This window comes from Dipteris shenzhenensis, chromosome 3 (genome assembly GCF_047967505.1).
Source record: "Dipteris shenzhenensis isolate YYH24624 ecotype China chromosome 3, Dip_SZ_1.0, whole genome shotgun sequence".
Taxonomy (NCBI): Eukaryota; Viridiplantae; Streptophyta; class Polypodiopsida; order Gleicheniales; family Dipteridaceae; genus Dipteris; species Dipteris shenzhenensis.
The window spans coordinates 62,532,476-62,550,345 of NC_141598.1; positions in this window are offsets into that span (position 1 = coordinate 62,532,476).

Sequence of the window (17,870 nt, forward strand, 5' to 3'; positions counted from 1 at the left end):
CTATAGTTGATCAAAACACTTGCATATATTAGCATGAATGTGGAATGAATATAGATCCACTAGAGTCCCATGTGCAATGAATGTTAGGTATTCTAGTTAAACTTTCAGTTTCTCTATGGCGTATTTCTTTCTTCTTATACATATAAGAGAAGTAGATGAATTATGGAACTAGACAACAAACATGATCAAAGTGCTAGATCTAAAGCATGCCATAGTGATAGCATAAGAATCTCAAACAGTTTATAGGCACAGACCGTAATATTCGAGTTCTTGAAGACCCATCCAAATATTCTCAATCTTGTAATATTCTTTTTTCAGTTATGCTAGAGTCTATGCATAACTTAGAAGAAAACAGAAATATTTAACATTTTCACATTTTTAATAAAAAAAACCTCATTAAACGATTTTTAAATTTAAAAATTTCACATTTTAAATTATAAATGTCGTAATTTAAAAATTAAAAAATAAAATTTACAAATGCATTTGAAATTTATAAATATTTTATAATTATTAATATGAACGTTTTTTATTTACTAAAAAAGGCTCTATTTAAAAAAAATAATTAATTTTCACATTTTAAATAAAAAATCTCGTAATTTATAAATTTAAGAAAAACTAAATTTATAATGCATTTTATAATTTTTCTTATAAACTAAAATTTTAAATTACGTTTTTTAAAATTAAAATTTTCACATTTTAAATTATAAATGTCGTAATTTAAAAATTTAAAAAAAAAATTTACAACTACATTTCAAATTTATAAATATTTTATAATTAATAATATCAACATTTTTTTATTTACTAAAAAAAGCTCTATTTAAAGAAAAAATAATTAATTTTCACATTTTAAATAAAAAATCTCGTAATTTATAAATTTAAGAAAAACTAAATTTATAATGCATTTTATAATTTTTCTTATAAACTAAAATTTTAAATTACGTTTTTTAAAATTAAAATTTTCACATTTTAAATTATAAATGTCGTAATTTAAAAATTAAAAAAAAAATTTTCAACTACATTTCAAATTTATAAATATTTTATAATTAATAATATCAACGTTTTTTTATTTACTAAAAAAAGCTCTATTTAAAAAAAAAATTTAATTTTCACATTTTAAATAAAAAATCTCGTAATTCATAAATTTCAAAAAAACATTAAAATTTCAGAAAAACATTAAAATGCATTTTATAATTTTTCTTTTAAACTAAAATTAAATCAAATTCTACATAAAAGAAAATGCTACATAAAAGAAAATGCTACACAAAAGAAAATGCCAACCTGGACTCTCCCGCTCCTGCTCCGTCCATCTCCGTCGAAGTCCGTTCGTCGCTCTCCGTCGCTCGCGCTCTTCCGTCGAAGTCCGGCAAATCCGAAATCGGTGAATGAGGCAGAGCTCGATCGAGGTATGCGGAATGAGGGGGGTCGCTCTCCTTTTATAATAAAAATTAGGGTTTACCTACCTCGATCGAGGTATTCTTTCCATGCGCATACATCCCGGCACATATACCTCGATCGAGGTATTGGCATGCCACGATACCTCGATCGAGGTACTCTTGACATAACCATGCATCTCGTTGGCATGCCACAATACCTCGATCGAGGTATTCTTTCCATGCGCATACACCCCGGCACATATACCTCGAGCGAGGTATGGCCATGCCACGATACCTCGATCGAGGTATTGTGACATGCCCATACATCTCGGTACATCCACGTCGATGGAGGTTTTGACATGCCACGATACCTCGATCGTGGTGTGTTGGCAGAAACGGGATGCCAAGTCATGTGTCCACGATACCTCGATCGAGGTATGTCATCCGCCCTGTTGGCTGCCCTTTCGGATGGCACATACCTCGATCGAGGTATGCTGGACATGCCACGTGACCTCGATCGAGGTTGAGCTGGATGGCCACAATACCTCGACGAGGTAGATGTGGCATGTGTAGCTGGCTTGCCAGCAAACGTCGATCGAGGTACAGGCTCGGTTCGGCAAAAAAGATACGTACCTTGATCGAGGTATGGGCTAGGCTCGGTTGTGCTCGTGTGTGATTTTCATTGGAGCTTATACCTCGATCGAGGTATAGGAGACCGAAGCAAAACCTTTGTATTTTCACTCGAGCGGGTGTCACACTCACCCGAAAGTGGTCCGGAAGTGGACACCCTTAGCTTGCTACCTCCCTGTATAATATATGATTATGCTTTTATGACTCTCTTTCACACACATGGCTTATACTAACACATTCATGCACGCATGGAGGACTTGTTACAAGTGAGTACCACGCTTGTCCTGTTTGTGGGCCTGGTTTGAAATCACTTGCATGATACTCCAAACATATGAGGAAAAATGTTTATGAAGGTCATGCTCGATACCTTCCACTAGACCATCTCGGCATGGAGGCCAGCTGGATCCACCACCACCATATTTGTGTTGAGATATCGAGCTCCACTCGTGATATGCCAGGGTGACCATTGTGCATTTATGTCACCGACTTGTTAGCTGCAGATGCGGTTGGTACATCGCCCACGAATAATAGCTGGATGACAGCTATCCTTATCTACTCTAGTTTGTGGCTCAGTTAGTATGCCACTTTAGTTAGTTGAGTTTGGTTTGAGACCCACATATAGGGTTCTTCTATTTTCTTTGTACTAGAGTTCTTTTTGGCTTTCACAACTAAGAAGAGGAAAACTATTTTCAGCTTCCACCTGTGTGTGTATTCCCCCATTGTGTATGTGAGAAAGCCACAAGTGAGACTCCTTCCCTCTCTCCCACTATCTTCACATGGTATCAGAGCCTTGTTCGTGGTAAGGAGCTCAAGAAAGCAAACCAAGTTCGTGGTGTCCTGGTAAGAGGACCAGTGTTACTTTCCTTTTAAGGTTGGGAGCAAATCTCTACAGGTAAGACAGGCAGAAGTGCAAGAGTGCACTGTCCCAGATTGAGACGCCCTTCGTGGTGTGGCGAGAGGGCAGTATATGCTACGAGTGTGGGCAAAGCCCTCGGTGAATTTATTTTTTTGATTCGAGGCCATTTCGTGGCCCGTTTTGAAGGCAGAAGTTCTTCGCAGGCACTCAGAAAAAGGCCCTGTTTTTTCTGTGCGACCACTGCTCAGCTGGTTAGTGAAAAGTTGTCATAGAAATTGCATCATATGCCTGTGTGTAGAGATATTGGAAGTTGCAGAATCATGCTTGTTGCCTGTTGATGCAAAATTGCCACTAGGAAGTGACTGTGTGGTCAAATACCACTTTCGTCAGTTTTGCAGATCTGCTTGTGTGAGGCAAAAGCTGTGTTTTTCGCAGTGACAGAATATTTTGCAGTGTTCTATAATGGCATCTGATTCTCTTTCATAGATTGTCATAGAAAAGCTTGACAAGAACAACTTCTAGGCATGGAAGTTTAGAATGATGAATTTCCTTATGGGAAAAGGCTAGTGGGAGTTTATTACAGGAAATGAAGAAGAACCAGTTCTTCCTAATGTTCCCAATCAACAGGAAATGCAGGCATTTAAAGGATGGCATGAGAGAGCTAGAAAAGTTATGTACTGGCTGTCTATCAGTATTTTGGATTCTATGATTGTGCATATTCAGGATGCAAGTACGCCAAAGGAGGCATGGGATACTTTGGCAAAAATGTACAGCACAAATACGCAAGCCAGGAAAATGCAGCTCAAACAGGAGTTGCACAATGTGCAGAGAGAAAATTTGAGCATAAATGACTACCACATGAAGGTGAAGAAAATTGCAGATGCACTTGCTTCCATTGGGTCGCCAGTGGAAGATGATGATGTAGTTTCTGTGACCTTGAATGGTCTAGGAAAGGATTATGCACAGTTTCGGACATCCATTGCCGTCCGTGAAAAATTTACTGATTTTGAAGAGTTGTTTGCTCTTCTAACTTCTAAAGAGTAGAGAAATGGGGGTGCATCTTCTTCAAGAGGAGCTTCAAAAGAAACTGTCTTCTACTCAAATGCTGGAAGAGGTAGAGGTAGAGGTAGAGGAGGCTGATCTGCAGGCCGTGGTAGAAATCAGAATATGCAGCAAACTCAAGAAAACCAGTTCTATGGAGGAGGACGTGGTAACTCTAGAGGCAGAGGAAGCCAAAGAGGCCATGGTGGATGGCAGAGAGGCCAAAATGCAAACAACAATGTTGAATGCTACTACTGTGGTAAAATGGGTCATATGGCTAAGGACTGCTACAAAAAGCAGAATGACATTATGAATGGAAAATTGCAGCAAGGCAATTATGCATCTTCTAGTAGACAGGGTGATGACAGAAATGAGCATCTATTTATGGTACAGCATATGACAAATTCTGTGACAAGTACAGAAGAACGAAATGATGTGTGGTATGTTGACTCAGGTGCATCAAACCACATGACAGGTCATGCAGAATGGATGCAGGATGCAAGCGCTTGATAGCAAAAGGAAAGAAGAAGGGCAGGATGTTTACGTTGGATACAGACATGCCTGAATTGAGTACAGCAATGTTTGCACATGGGACCGGTGTAGTTGCAGATATTGATATCTGGCATAAACGCATTGGTCATGTTAATATACAGCAACTTAAATCAATGCAAGCCCAAAATATTGTTGCAGGATTGCCTAAATTCAAGGTTGCAGAAATGCATAAGGTTTGTGAAGCCTGTCAATTTGGAAAATAGGCAAGGAAACCATTTCCCAGGCATGTTCAAGAGAGTAAAAAGCCATTGGAATTAATCCACTCTAATGTGTGGACTACTAAAGCTGCATCTATTGGGGGCTGTCACTATTTTGTCAGTTTTATTGATGACTTCAGCAGAAAAGTTTGGGTGTATTTTATGAAAAAGAAAAGTGAAGTGTTTGGGCACTTCAAAGCTTTTAAAGCTATGGTTGAAAAAGAAACAAGCCAGCAAATAAAATGCCCAAGGTCAGATGGAGGGGGAGAGTACCTCTCAAATGAGTTTGCAAGGTTCCTACAGGAGCATGGCATAAAGCAGCAATATTCATGTAGTCATACCCCACAGCAAAATGGACTTGCAGAAAGGAAAAACAGGCATATTGGAGAGGTATCTCGGGCCATGCTAAATGAAAAAGATCTACCATATTATTATTGGGCTGAAGCAGTTACTATAGCAATTTACATAATGAACAGGACTCCCACTGCAGTGATACATGGCATGACGCCAGAGGAGATGTATACTGGTAGGAAACCAGACATTTCTCATTTAAAAATTTTTGGTTGCATTGCCTATGTTCATGTGCCAGATGAGTTGGGGTCCAAGTTAGATCCAAAGGCTGAGAAGTGCGTCTTTATTGGTTATTCTCTACAGCAGAAAGGGTATAGATGCTATAACCCTTCTACTCATAAGTTTACAGTGAGCAGAGATGTTGTTTTTTATGATATGAGCAGTTGGTATAAACCAGTAAATGTGATGATTGATGTAGATGCACAAAATGGCAATGCTGCACAGAATTCACAGCAGCAATCACAAAATATTAGTGGACCTACAGTGTCCTCTAGCAGTGGATCACATACTTTGCCATGGACAGGTAGATTGAGATCAGGAGAATCTCCTCAAGGCAATGCAGATAGTGGTACACAGGTATCACGAAAAGGAAAAGAGAAGGTAGATCAGCCCATGTTTGATGTGAATGCAGGTCACTCTTATGTGGATGGTGAATCCAGTGGCTCAGAACGGAGCATTGATGATGAGTTGGGTATCCCTTCTATTGTTACACTTCGAGTAAGGAGGACCAGGGATGTTTTGAGAGCACCTAGAAGTGAGCCTATTTTGCGTAGGTCTACCAGAGCTAGGTATCCTGTGGATAGGCTGAAATATGATGGATTTACAGCCATTCACTATGCCTATATGGTCAAAGTGATACAAGAACCAGAACCCACTTCTTTTGAGCAAGCCATGGGAAATGAAAAATGGGAGAAAGCCATGGATGAAGAGATGGATGCCTTGGAAGCAAATGCTACATGGGAATTGGTGCCTTTGCCTAAAGATAAGAATGCAATTGGCTGTAAGTGGGTTTATAAGATCAAGCACAATGCAGATGGTTCTGTGAATAGATACAAGGCAAGATTAGTTGTCAAGGGGTATGCACAGACATATGGCATTGATTATGAAGAAACATTCAGTCCGGTTGCAAGGATGGCAACTGTAAGAGCAGTCATTGCTATGGCTGCATCAAAGGGATGGTTTTTACATCAGATGGATGTGAAGAATGCCTTCTTGCATGGTGATTTGCAAGAAGAGGTATTTATGGAGCAGCCACCAGGTTATGTTCATGCTATTCATCCTGAGTTTGTTTGCAGGTTGAAGAAAGCCTTGTATGGCTTGAAGCAAGCACCTAGAGCATGGTCTGACAAGATAGGACAGTATCTTGTCACCATTGGCTTTCAGTATGTGATCCACTGCTAGAGGACACTGTGAGTCCACTAATATTTTGTGATTGCTACTGTGAATTCTGTGCAGCATTACCATTTTGTGCATCTACATCAATCATCACATTTACTGGTTTATACCAACTGCTCATCTCATAAAAAACAACATCTCTGCTCATTGTAAACTTACGAGTAGAAGGGTTATAGCATCTATACCCTTTCTGATACAGAGAATAACCAATAAAGATGCACTTCTCAGCTTTTAAATCCAACTTGGACCTCAACTCATCTGGCACATGAACATAGGCAATGCAACCAAAAATTCTCAAATGAGAAATGTTTGGTTTCTTACTAGTATACATCTCCTTTGGCGTCATGCCATGTATCATTGTAGTGGGAGTCCTGTTCATTATCTAAACTACTATAGCAACTGCTTCAGCCCAATAATAATATGGTAGATCTCTTTCATTTAGCATGGCCTGAGATACCTCTCCAATATGCCTATTTTTCCTTCCTGCAAGTCCATTTTGCTGTGGGGTATGACTGCATGAATATTGCTGCTTTATGCCATGCTCCTGCAAGAACCTTGCAAACTCATTTGAGAGGTACTCTTCCCCTCCATCTGACCTTAGGCATTTTATTTGTTGGCCTATTTCTTTTTCAACCATAGCTTTAAAAGCTTTGAGGTGCCCAAACACTTCACTTTTCTTTTTCATAAAATACACCCAAACTTTTCTGCTGAAGTCATCAATAAAAGTGACAAAATAGTGACAGCCTCCAATAGATGCAGCTTTAGTAGTCCACACATCAGAGTGGATTAATTCCAATGGCTTTTTACTCTCTTGAACATGCCTAGGAAATGGTGTCCTTGCCTGTTTTCCAAATTGACAGGCTTCACAAACCTTATGCATTTATGCAACCTTGAATTTAGGCAATCCTGCAACAATATTTTGGGCTTGCATTGATTTAAGTCGCTGTATATTAACATGATCAATGCGTTTATGCCAGATATCAATATTTGCAACTACACCGGTCCCATGTGCAAACATTGCTGCACTCAATTCAGGCATGTCTCCATCCAATGTAAACATCCTGCCCTTCTTCTTTCCTTTTGCTATCAAGCGACCGTTATTTTTCATATCCTCAACAAAGCATCCATGAGGATTAAATCTGACCTGCAAGCCCTGCTCAACCATTTGACGAATAGAAACTAGGTTCTTGGTGATGTTTGGGACATGAAATACATTAGACAAGTATTTCTTTTTCCCATCCTGCATAGACAAGGAATTTTACCAATCTGCACAATAGGATGTGCAGTATCATCACCAGTCTCCACAAATCCTGGTTTTTCCATTTTCCTTGCATCCTGCATCCATTCTGCATGACCTGTCATGTGGTTTGACGCACCTGAGTCAACATACCACACACTGTTTCGTTCTTTTGCACTTGTCACAGAATTTGTCATATGCTGTACCATAGATAGATGCTCATTTGTATCATCACCCTGTCTACTAGAAGATGCATAATTACCTTGCTGCAATTTTTCATTCATAATGTCATTCTGCTTTTTGTAGCAGTCCTTAGCCATATGACCCATTTTACCACAGTAGTAGCATTCAACATTGTTGTTTGCATTTTGGCCTCTTTGCCATCCACCACGGCCTCTTTGGCTTGCTCTGCCTCTAGAGTTACCACGTCGTCCTCCATAGGACAGGTTTTCTTGAGTTTGCTACATATTCTGATTTCTACCACGGCCTGCAGATCGGCCTCCTTTACCTCTGCCTCTACCTCTTCCACCATTTGAGTAGAAGATAGTTTCTTTTGAAGTTCCTCCTGAAGAAGATGCACCCCCATTTCTCTGCTCTTCAGAAATTAGAAGAGCCAACAACTCTTCAAAATCAGGAAATTTTTCACGGACAGCAATGGACGTCCAGAACTGTGCATAATCCTTTCCTAGACCATTCAAGGTCACAGAAACTAGATAATCATCTTCCACTGGCGACCCAATGGAAGCAAGTGCATCTGCAATTTTCTTCACCTTCATGTGGTAGTCATTTATGCTCAAATTTTCTCTCTGCACATTGTGCAACTCCTGTTTGAGCTGCATTTTCCCGGCTTGCGTATTTGTGCTATACATTTTTGCCAAAGTATCCCATGCCTCCTTTAGCATACTTGCATCCTGAATATGCATAATCATAGAATCCGAAATACTGATAGACAGACAGTACATAACTTTTCTAGCTCTCTGATGCCATCCTTTAAATGCCTGCATTTCCTATTGATTGGGAACATTAGGAAGAATTGGTTCTTCTTCATTTCCTGTAATAAACTCCCAATAGCCTTTTCCCATAAGGAAATTCGTCATTCTAAACTTCCATGCCTCGAAGTTGTTCTTGTCAAGATTTTCTGTGACAATCTATGAAAGAGAATCAGACGCCATTACAGAACACTACAAAATATTCTATCACTGCGAAAAACACAGCTTTTGCCTCACACAGGCAGATCTGCAAAATTGATGAAAGTCGTATTTGACCACATAGTCACTTCCTAGTAACGATTTTGCATCAACAGGCAACAAACATGATTCTGCAACTTCCAATATCTCTACACACAGGCATACGATGCAATTTCTGTGGCAACTTTTCACCGACCAGCCGAGTAGTGGTCGCACAGAAAAAACACGGCCTTTTTCTGAGTGCCTGCGAAGAACTTCCGCCTTCAAAACGGCCCCCGAAATGGCCTCGAATCATAAAAATAAATTCATCGAGGGCTTTTCCACACCCGTAGCATATACTGCCCTCTCGCCACACCGCGAAGGGCGTCTCAATCTGAGACAGTGCACTCTTGCACTTCTGCTTGTGCTACTTACAGAGATTTGCTCCCAACCTCAAAAAAGGAAAGTAACACTAGTCCTCTTACCAGGACATCGCGAACTTGGTTTGCTTTCTTGAGCTCCTTACCATGAACAAGGCTCTGATACCATGTGAAGATAGTGGGAGAGAGGGAAGGAGTCTCACTTGCAGCTTTCTCACATACACAATGGGGGAATACACACATAGGTGGAGGCTGAAAATAGTTTTCCTCTTCTTAGTTGTGAAAGCCAAAAAGAACTCGAGTACAAAGAAAATAGAAGAACCCTATATGTGGGTCTCAAACCAAACTCAACTAACTAAAGTGGCAAACTAACTAAGCCACAAACTAGAGTAGATAAGGATAGCTATCATCCAGCTATAATTCATGGGTGGTGTACCAACCGCATCTGCAACTAACAAGTCGGTGACATAAATGCACAATGGTCACCCTGGCATATCACGAGTGGAGTTCGATATCTCAACACAAATATGGTGGTGGTGGATCAAGCTGGCCTCCATGTGCGAGATGGTCTAGTGGAAGGTATCGAGCAAGACCTTTATAAACATTTTTCCTCATATGTTTGGAGTATCATGCAAGCGATTTCAAACCAGGCCCACAAACAGGACAAGCATGGTACTCACTTGTAACAAGTTCTCCATGCATGCATGAATGTGTTAGTATAAGACATGTGTGCGAAAGAGAGTCATAAAAGCATAATCATATATTATACATGTAAAGACACAACCATGTACCTACGCACTCTCCATATCCTGGGTAGTCATGCATGGTCCACATCAAGATTCCCCTGATCAAAATGTCATTGGTATGTCTAGGAGCTCTTGAAATATCAAAAACCCACACTCCTCTCCATAAGATCTGAAAATCCTCTATCAAAGGTGTCATGTACACATCCATATCTTTGGCCTTGTACTTCCCTGGCACAAGCAGTGCAAGCATGAGGTGTCCCTTCTTTATTGTTAGCCATGGTGGGATATTGTAATTCACCAAGACTATGGGCCATGTCGACCAAGATGTCGAGCGTAAGCCAAAAGGGCTCATGTCATCCATGGCGAGCCTAAGATGTTGCATGGCTCCATCATCGCAAAGTCCAACCACTGATTGTCTATGTGCTTCCAAGGTACACAATCTATGGGAATCCTCAATGTGTAATCAGTGGACCGATGTGTAGCATGCCAAGTCATCAACTCTGCTATGGATTTGCATCGGAACATGTGCTGTATTCTAGCAATGATGGGAAAGTGTCTCAAGACCTTTGCCGAGATCTGCTCACCCTACAAGTCATCTCTATATCATTGTTCCCCACACTCCAGACAACTAGACAAATCTCCATGCTCATGACAAAAGAGAATACAATTATTATGACAAGCATGGATGGTATTATAATCCATACCCACCATTGTCAGCATCTTCTTCGCTTCATGTCTTGTTGTGGGCATGGTATTTGGTGTAGGCAACATCTTCTGAAGCAACGTATTACAATTCAAACATACATAGGCTTCAAATAATGAGAAACTATGATGATTCTCAAAACAAACAATATTCAGATGATGAGACAAATTAATTTGGGAGCTAACCTCATTAAGGCCAAGACACTTGTATCCAACCACCCATACTTTGCTTATGGATTCAAGATTGAGACACAAGCCCGTAGTTTTAACATCCGAGCACCCTCGTACAACCGTATTGATTGAAACTCTCACATATTGGCCTCATACTCAGACATCACATGTACATATGATGTAGTGCTCCTAAAAAAAGAATTCATCATACCCACCATACCGTCATCATCTGGCACATCCGAGAGACTATCCTCCTGCTCAAAGTGTGAAGGTATACGCATACCGTCACCACCCTCCTCATCTTGTCTCAAGGTTTTGTGTAAATATAAGATCCCATCTCAAGGTTTCGTCTCATGTATGCATGCAATATTAATCACGAATTCAAATAGAATTGACTTATTGATGATCCATCACCATGTGCACCACCAACGGTGGATACTGGTGCAGGCTTCTCCCCATACATCCACAAGTGGCACATCACAATACAATGTTGATGTCGTACTTCTCCCTTCCAATGAGTGCAATGACAATACAACCTCTCCATAAGCCACTGTGTGCTCCTAGGTGTTGGCACATCATCTGACGAGCTTCCACTTGTCCCTTCCATCTACACACCTCCAAAATCACAACACAAATTGCAAGGAAATCCATTAAGATACTGTTCCATTGCTATATAGCAACACTTTTAGGATATACAACATCGCTATATAGCAATGTTGGGGGCTAAAACTCCAAACCCTATGTGATGTCGTCTTTCACAACTCTATTGCAAAAAAAGTAAAAATCTCTCCTCCAACCTTATATTTGATGACCTCGCTCTCCTCCAACCTCTTCCCCACAATCCTCACTTCTACCCAGCTCCTCTCCCAACACTTGTGCTCCCTCTCCACCCTTCTTCCTCTCTGCTCATGTGAAACTTGGAAGTTTTTCAAGAAGGCGTGTCTCTTTATGCAATGTAGGTTCATTTTTTGTGAGATTTCATTTTGTGAGTGTTGAAGCATGTTTGTCCTTTCATTGCTAAGCCTATGTGCTAAATTTCATGCTTGATTTTTAGAGGTTAAGGACAAAAAACGAGATTTAGTGAAAGAAAGAAGACTCACCTCTTCTCTTTAATTTGTGCTCCCTCTCCACCCTTCTCCCTCTTTGCTCGTGTGAAAGGAAGTTTTTCAAGAAGGTGTGTCTCTTTAAGCAATGTAGGTTCATTTTTTGTGAGATTTCATTTTGTGAGTGTTGAAGCATGTTTCTTCTTGCATTGCTAAGCCTATGTGCTAATTTTCATGCTTGATTTTTAGATGTTGCGGACAAAAAACGAGACTTGGTGAAAGAAAGAAGACTCACCTCTTCTCTTTTTGGTATTTCTCTTCCTCCTCTTTCCCTTCCTTTCGTGCTTTATGTATGTTTTCTCTCTTTTGTAGGGCCAGCCCACAAAACACCGAGTGGGATTTTTCCAAGTAAGAAAGTGCTTCCTCTCTTTTCCTATTTTTATTTTCTTGATTTGCATTGGCCTACAATTAGCATCTTAATCTCGATAGCTGAAGTGATGCGTATAGGAATCCTCTCTTTCTCTCTCTTCTCTTATTCCCTCTTCTTCCCCTCTTTCCCTCTTTTCCTCCCTCTTTCCCTCCCTCTATTATTTCCTCTTCTTTCTCCCTTTTTCCTCTCTTTTGCGTATGCTTATGCATGAGCTCATAAGCATATGCTTATGCTTATACATGAGCTCATAAGGATTCGCTCTCATGATTATGCATGAGCTTATGCTCATATGCTCATATGCTTTCTCTTTTCCTCTCTTTTCCTTCTACTCTTTCATCCTCTCTTCTCTCTTTTCTCCTCTCTTTTTTTCTTTTCTTCTATCTTTTTTCGTCTCTCTTCCTTCTCTTCTTTTCCCCTCTTTTTTATTCTTCTCTTTCAATCACATCCTTCTCTTCTTTTTCCCTCTCTTTTCCGCTCTCATCTTTTCATAAGCGTATGCATTTCCTCTCTTTTCCCCTCTCTTTTCTCCTTTACGGTTGGCACTCGAGGCATGGGTGGTAAGTCTACTTCTTCTCATTTAATTTTTTGTTCTATTTGATTTATTACACATTGCATGCACTTTATCTAACTCTCGTAAATTGGGCCCACAACAAGCTACGATGGGTCACCTTCCCACAAACAAAGAGGCAAGACATGCATTTCACATAGGACCGAAGCTGGTTTATTGAGTAGGAGGCCATGGGAGCGACAGTCGATTGGGCTGAGGTGGGTTCTCGCACGGTATAAGTCTACTCCTACTTGTAATCTCACTTTTTAAATTGTTTTATTCTTTAAGTTCCAATCTATTTTTCAATTAATATGGTTTCACTCTTAGGGTGCAAGCTTGAACGTCCCATCAGCGGAGGTGAGCAGTGATTGATGAGAAGGCAGGTCTCGAGGGATTTGGCTTACATGACTTCGATGAGGGCCAGGGATCAAGTGTAGCTCACGAGGGCAGCGCAACCATGACAATGATTCAGATGAGCAATAGTAGTAGTAGTATTATAGTAGTTTGTATATACTTCGGCATGTATGTGCTCTTGTATGTCGGCTTGTTTCAATGATTTTGTATCACCCTTTTTGAAATGAAAATTTTGTAACAAACAAGGTTGTATATCTTTGGCATGTATATGCTTCTGTCTCTCGGCTCGTTTGAGCGATTTTGTATCACCGCTCTCGTTTGAGTGATTTTGTATCACCACTTTCACAAGTGAAATTTTGTAACAAACAAGGTTTGAGAGTTTTATCTCACTTGTGTACTTGTAATCATTCTTTTGTAATTACTAAAAAAAGAAACATTAGTAGGGAATATACCAACCTTTGCGCCCGTCAAAAAAATCCTTTTTAGTATAAAAAAGGTCAATATTTCCGTCAAAAAATGGCCCGTATCTTGTAGTGGATGTTCATATATATATAATTATATACTTAAGCATAAATTAATATAGTTACTAACATCTAATTGGCATCTTCGACATAGGTGGTCTTTCATCCGGATCATTCAAATCCACGATGGCAGTACATGGTCCAAGTTGCTCCTGAAAGCAAACATATTTTTGAAGATAGGAATGTGGATATGGAGATGCCGGCAGAAGATCCAAATAATGATGCCGATGGATCTAGGGTAACGGATGAAGATGATGATATGGGCCAGGAAGAAGGTGACAATAATGACACTGTAATGGAGGAAGGTGGAGATCATGACTTTGGGGAAGAAGAGGGTGAACTAGAGGATGAAGTCTTAGGTAGACATACAATAGGGAATGATGATATAGGTGATCAATTATATGTAAGCCTTGAGATAGACTCATTTGGCATGCAAGACTTGGCTCAAGATGAAGACGTTGATATAAATGCTACTCATTGATTGTTTTGACATCAAAGAGACTTCCAGTCTTTGTCCCTTGCCTTTTTATAGTGACATTTTGTACATTCGTATGTTAAGTTTACCATCAATATATGAGTGTTTTGATCTCAATTTTGGTGTACATACTCTTTTATTTTTTATCTTTCAAATGACCAAACTTGTGGTCAAAAATTATTTTGGCTTCCCTGGAAACATCATTCTACAAAAATGCTAGTATGTAAATTTATCCCAGTGTCAGTGGAAGCGTCGATGGAAACATTGTCAATCGTTGGTATGTGTGTTGGTATAGGCATTGATATATACCGATGCCTATACTGACACTCATACCAACTTTAATTTTGTCATCCACATGGACACCTTCCTTGCCCACCAACCGCACCAATAATTTTCATGCCCATGCATGCAAAGCGTCAGTAGGTAGCGTCGAAAAGAGACCCATGTTATAGTGTGGTTTCAGAACCATCTGAATTTGGAAGTCTTACATTTTCATTATGTTCTATCAACTGGATGTGGCTTTAGATGGGCCAAAACAAGCGATTCAAAGGGTTAAGACATGGTATTCTGTTGGAAGGACACAACTCATGTAGCTAGACATAAAATTAGCATAAGATAGAAATCGATTTCAAATCAAGGAAATATGGCTAGAAGGCCACAAAGAAGCATGCATCCCTTCAAATCTCTCTCTCTCTCTCTCTATGTGTGTGTGTGTGTGTGTGTGTGCATATATACACACATAACACTTATTTCATTAATTTTGGACTTGTCAATGTACAAATTCATTTTTATAGATACTTTTGGACTAGTTTTTGGATAATATCTAAGAAAAGACCCACTCTTCGAAAAAAAGATGAAAATATAAAAACAAGCAAATTTTTAGAGTTTTTTGAAGGAAATTAAATCAAAATTATCAAATTTAACATGACACAGTTTACATAAAACCACTTGTAGACTCTCATTGATAGTTACATTAAAAGAATTAATTTTTTCTTTATTAGTTACTTAATTTATTATAATTTAAATTAATAAAAATAATTTAAATGCATGAATAAATTAATGTATGTATGTATCTATGTATGGCCCATGCATGATATTAATTTACTATAAGAATCCTCTAATGTATGTATGGCCCATGCGTGACATCAATATACCATAAGAGTCCTCTAAAATCTTCAAGATATCATAATGGTATCAATAAACACCATTTGAGAGTTTAAAAACTCTAAAATCTCGTAGATATGAACAACGTTGCACATGCATGCATGGAAGGTACATGTCCTTGCTTCATCGATGGAAGGACATTGATACATAGGGCACAGGACCATGCAATGCACTTGTCCACATGGCATAGGCATGCCCATAGGGCTTTTAGTTGATCCTTGTCCGTGTGGGATTCATGCTATGACTGTTGACAGAGGGGAGGGAGGGGGGAAGAGAGAGGGAGGAAAAGGAAGGGGAAAGGGGAGGGGAGGGAGAAAGGAAGGAAAGGGAAGGAGAAAGGGTAGGGAAGAGGAGAGACAGATAGAGAGAGAGAGAGAGAGAGAGAGAGAGAGAGAGAGAGAGAGAGAGAGAGAGAGAGAGCGGAAAGGGGACGGGGAGGGAGAAAGGAACAGGGAAGAGGAGGTTGAGAGAGAGAGAGAGAGAGAGAGAGAGAGAGAGAGAGAGAGAGAGGGGGGGGGGAGGGGAGGGGAGGGGAGTTGAGGGAAAGGGAAGGGGGGAGAGGAAAGGGGGGGGAGGGAGAAAGGGGAGGGGAATGGGGAGGGGGAGGGGAGGGAAAGGGAGAGGGGTGAGGAAGGGAAGGGGGGGGAAATAGGGATGGGGAGGGGAGGGTAAGGGGGAAGGGAAAGGATGAGAGGGTAGTAGGACCAGAGCAGAGGAGCAGAGAAAGGGGGCAGACCTGCAGTAGGCTAGAGGACAAAAGAAATTCGTCCAAAAGGTCCCACAATGGAGGGAAAGGGCAGTTGGGACCAGAGCAGAGGAGCAGAGAAAGAGGGGGCAAACCTGCAACACACCTAAGGAGAAGAGAAATTCACCCACAAGGGCCCACAAAGACATAAATGAGATTTGGGGTGGGTGCACATGGGAGGGTGGTCAAGCATGGGTTAAGGGGGCGGAGGATGGTTTGGGTGGTCCCCAATGTAAGAGGAATAGCCAATAGAGGATCTCTGCATGCCTGCCATCCCTTCACCTCAACATACCATTGCCCCACACAAAGGAGCACTCTCATTGGTACACCTCAAATCCCTCTCTAATCCCTTGAAATTAGGAAACACTAATTGGAGGCCCTTTTGAGACCCCATTTCTTCCCTAATAGACTTAGCTTTCAAATCTACCAACCGCATGAGCATTTGTCAGGATAATAGGGTCTAACATAAGCATCGTCATTCCATAGGCGATGACAGCGAGTAGGTCGAGTTTCTGCAGTAGGCATTCCATGGTCATTTTCCATTGTTGGAACTTTGTCTCTGACAATTTGTCCATTTTATAGGCTTGCAAAGGTACTTGTGCCATCGTAACAATCGTCCAAATCTGTGTCACAAATGAGTGCTCTATTTTGTTTAACTTAAGAAGGTTTTCCTCCTATCCTAGGCATGATACCATGAAAATCTGTGAAGTCTAATATAATCATATAGATGCACAACTAAGCAAGCACAAGTAATGATTGTATAGGTTTATACATTGTTTGAGCGCATTTCATTTAGACTTAGACAGCTGAGTTCTTCAATTTGATTAGTATTGTGATTAGAATTATATTTCTTGAGCTGAACTTTTCCAGCTCCGGTACCTCGGAAGCTTGTGCCATTAATGAGAGGACATACCTGCCACATATAGGATGCACCAAATACAGAGGCATGCACCTTGGCGTGGGAGCATCACCCTAAATGATCTCACCCAAAATTTGATTATCGAAAGCCAGGAGCTTACAATTTGCAGTGCGATAAGGATCGAAATGAATGTCTAATCTTTATAACAGACTTGTTTGTGTTTGCCTGCTAAGTAAGGGCTGGCACTAAGCAAAACATAGGGGAAGAGCTAAGTAAGGGCGAGCACAAGAGAGTGATGAGGAGCATTTAGGATGCCTTTTTTATTAGGGTGTGCAACATGGAGGAGAGTGAGATGGAATCAACCGTATCTAGTTTAGAGGAAGTTAGCACTATGACGGGGAGGACTCGGTGATGCTAAGACCAGTTTGCAATATGAAGGTCAGGATGATCTTACAAGCCAGGTGCAGTGAGAGACAGATGCCATGCTTGGGTTGATAGCTTTATTGGGAATGCAGAGACCTAGTTCAATGAAGCATTCAATGCATGCCCTATCTCTTGCACAAGAGTTTGATGTCTTCAAATTGACACAATGGACGAGTGTATGGACCAAGCACAAGAGTAAGATTGTTGCATCAGATCATCGTGTCATAGTGGCTAAGAGTTGAGAAAAGAAGGTTGCAATAGCTTATGGGCAAGCTACGTCCTTGGCTACAGGAGAAGAGTAGCCAGCCTCTACACCCTCTCAACCATTGAGAGGTAATGAGGTCCAAAGGGCACAATACCTGGCTACTAGTAACATAGACAGAGTGTCATTCTTGGCCTATGTCACAGAGAGGGAGACCCATGTAGGTGAGAAAATCGGCCTATGGCACTTTCCGGAAACAAGTACAAGGGCAATATTGGGACGTGTACACAAGAAGCAAGGAGAGAACAAC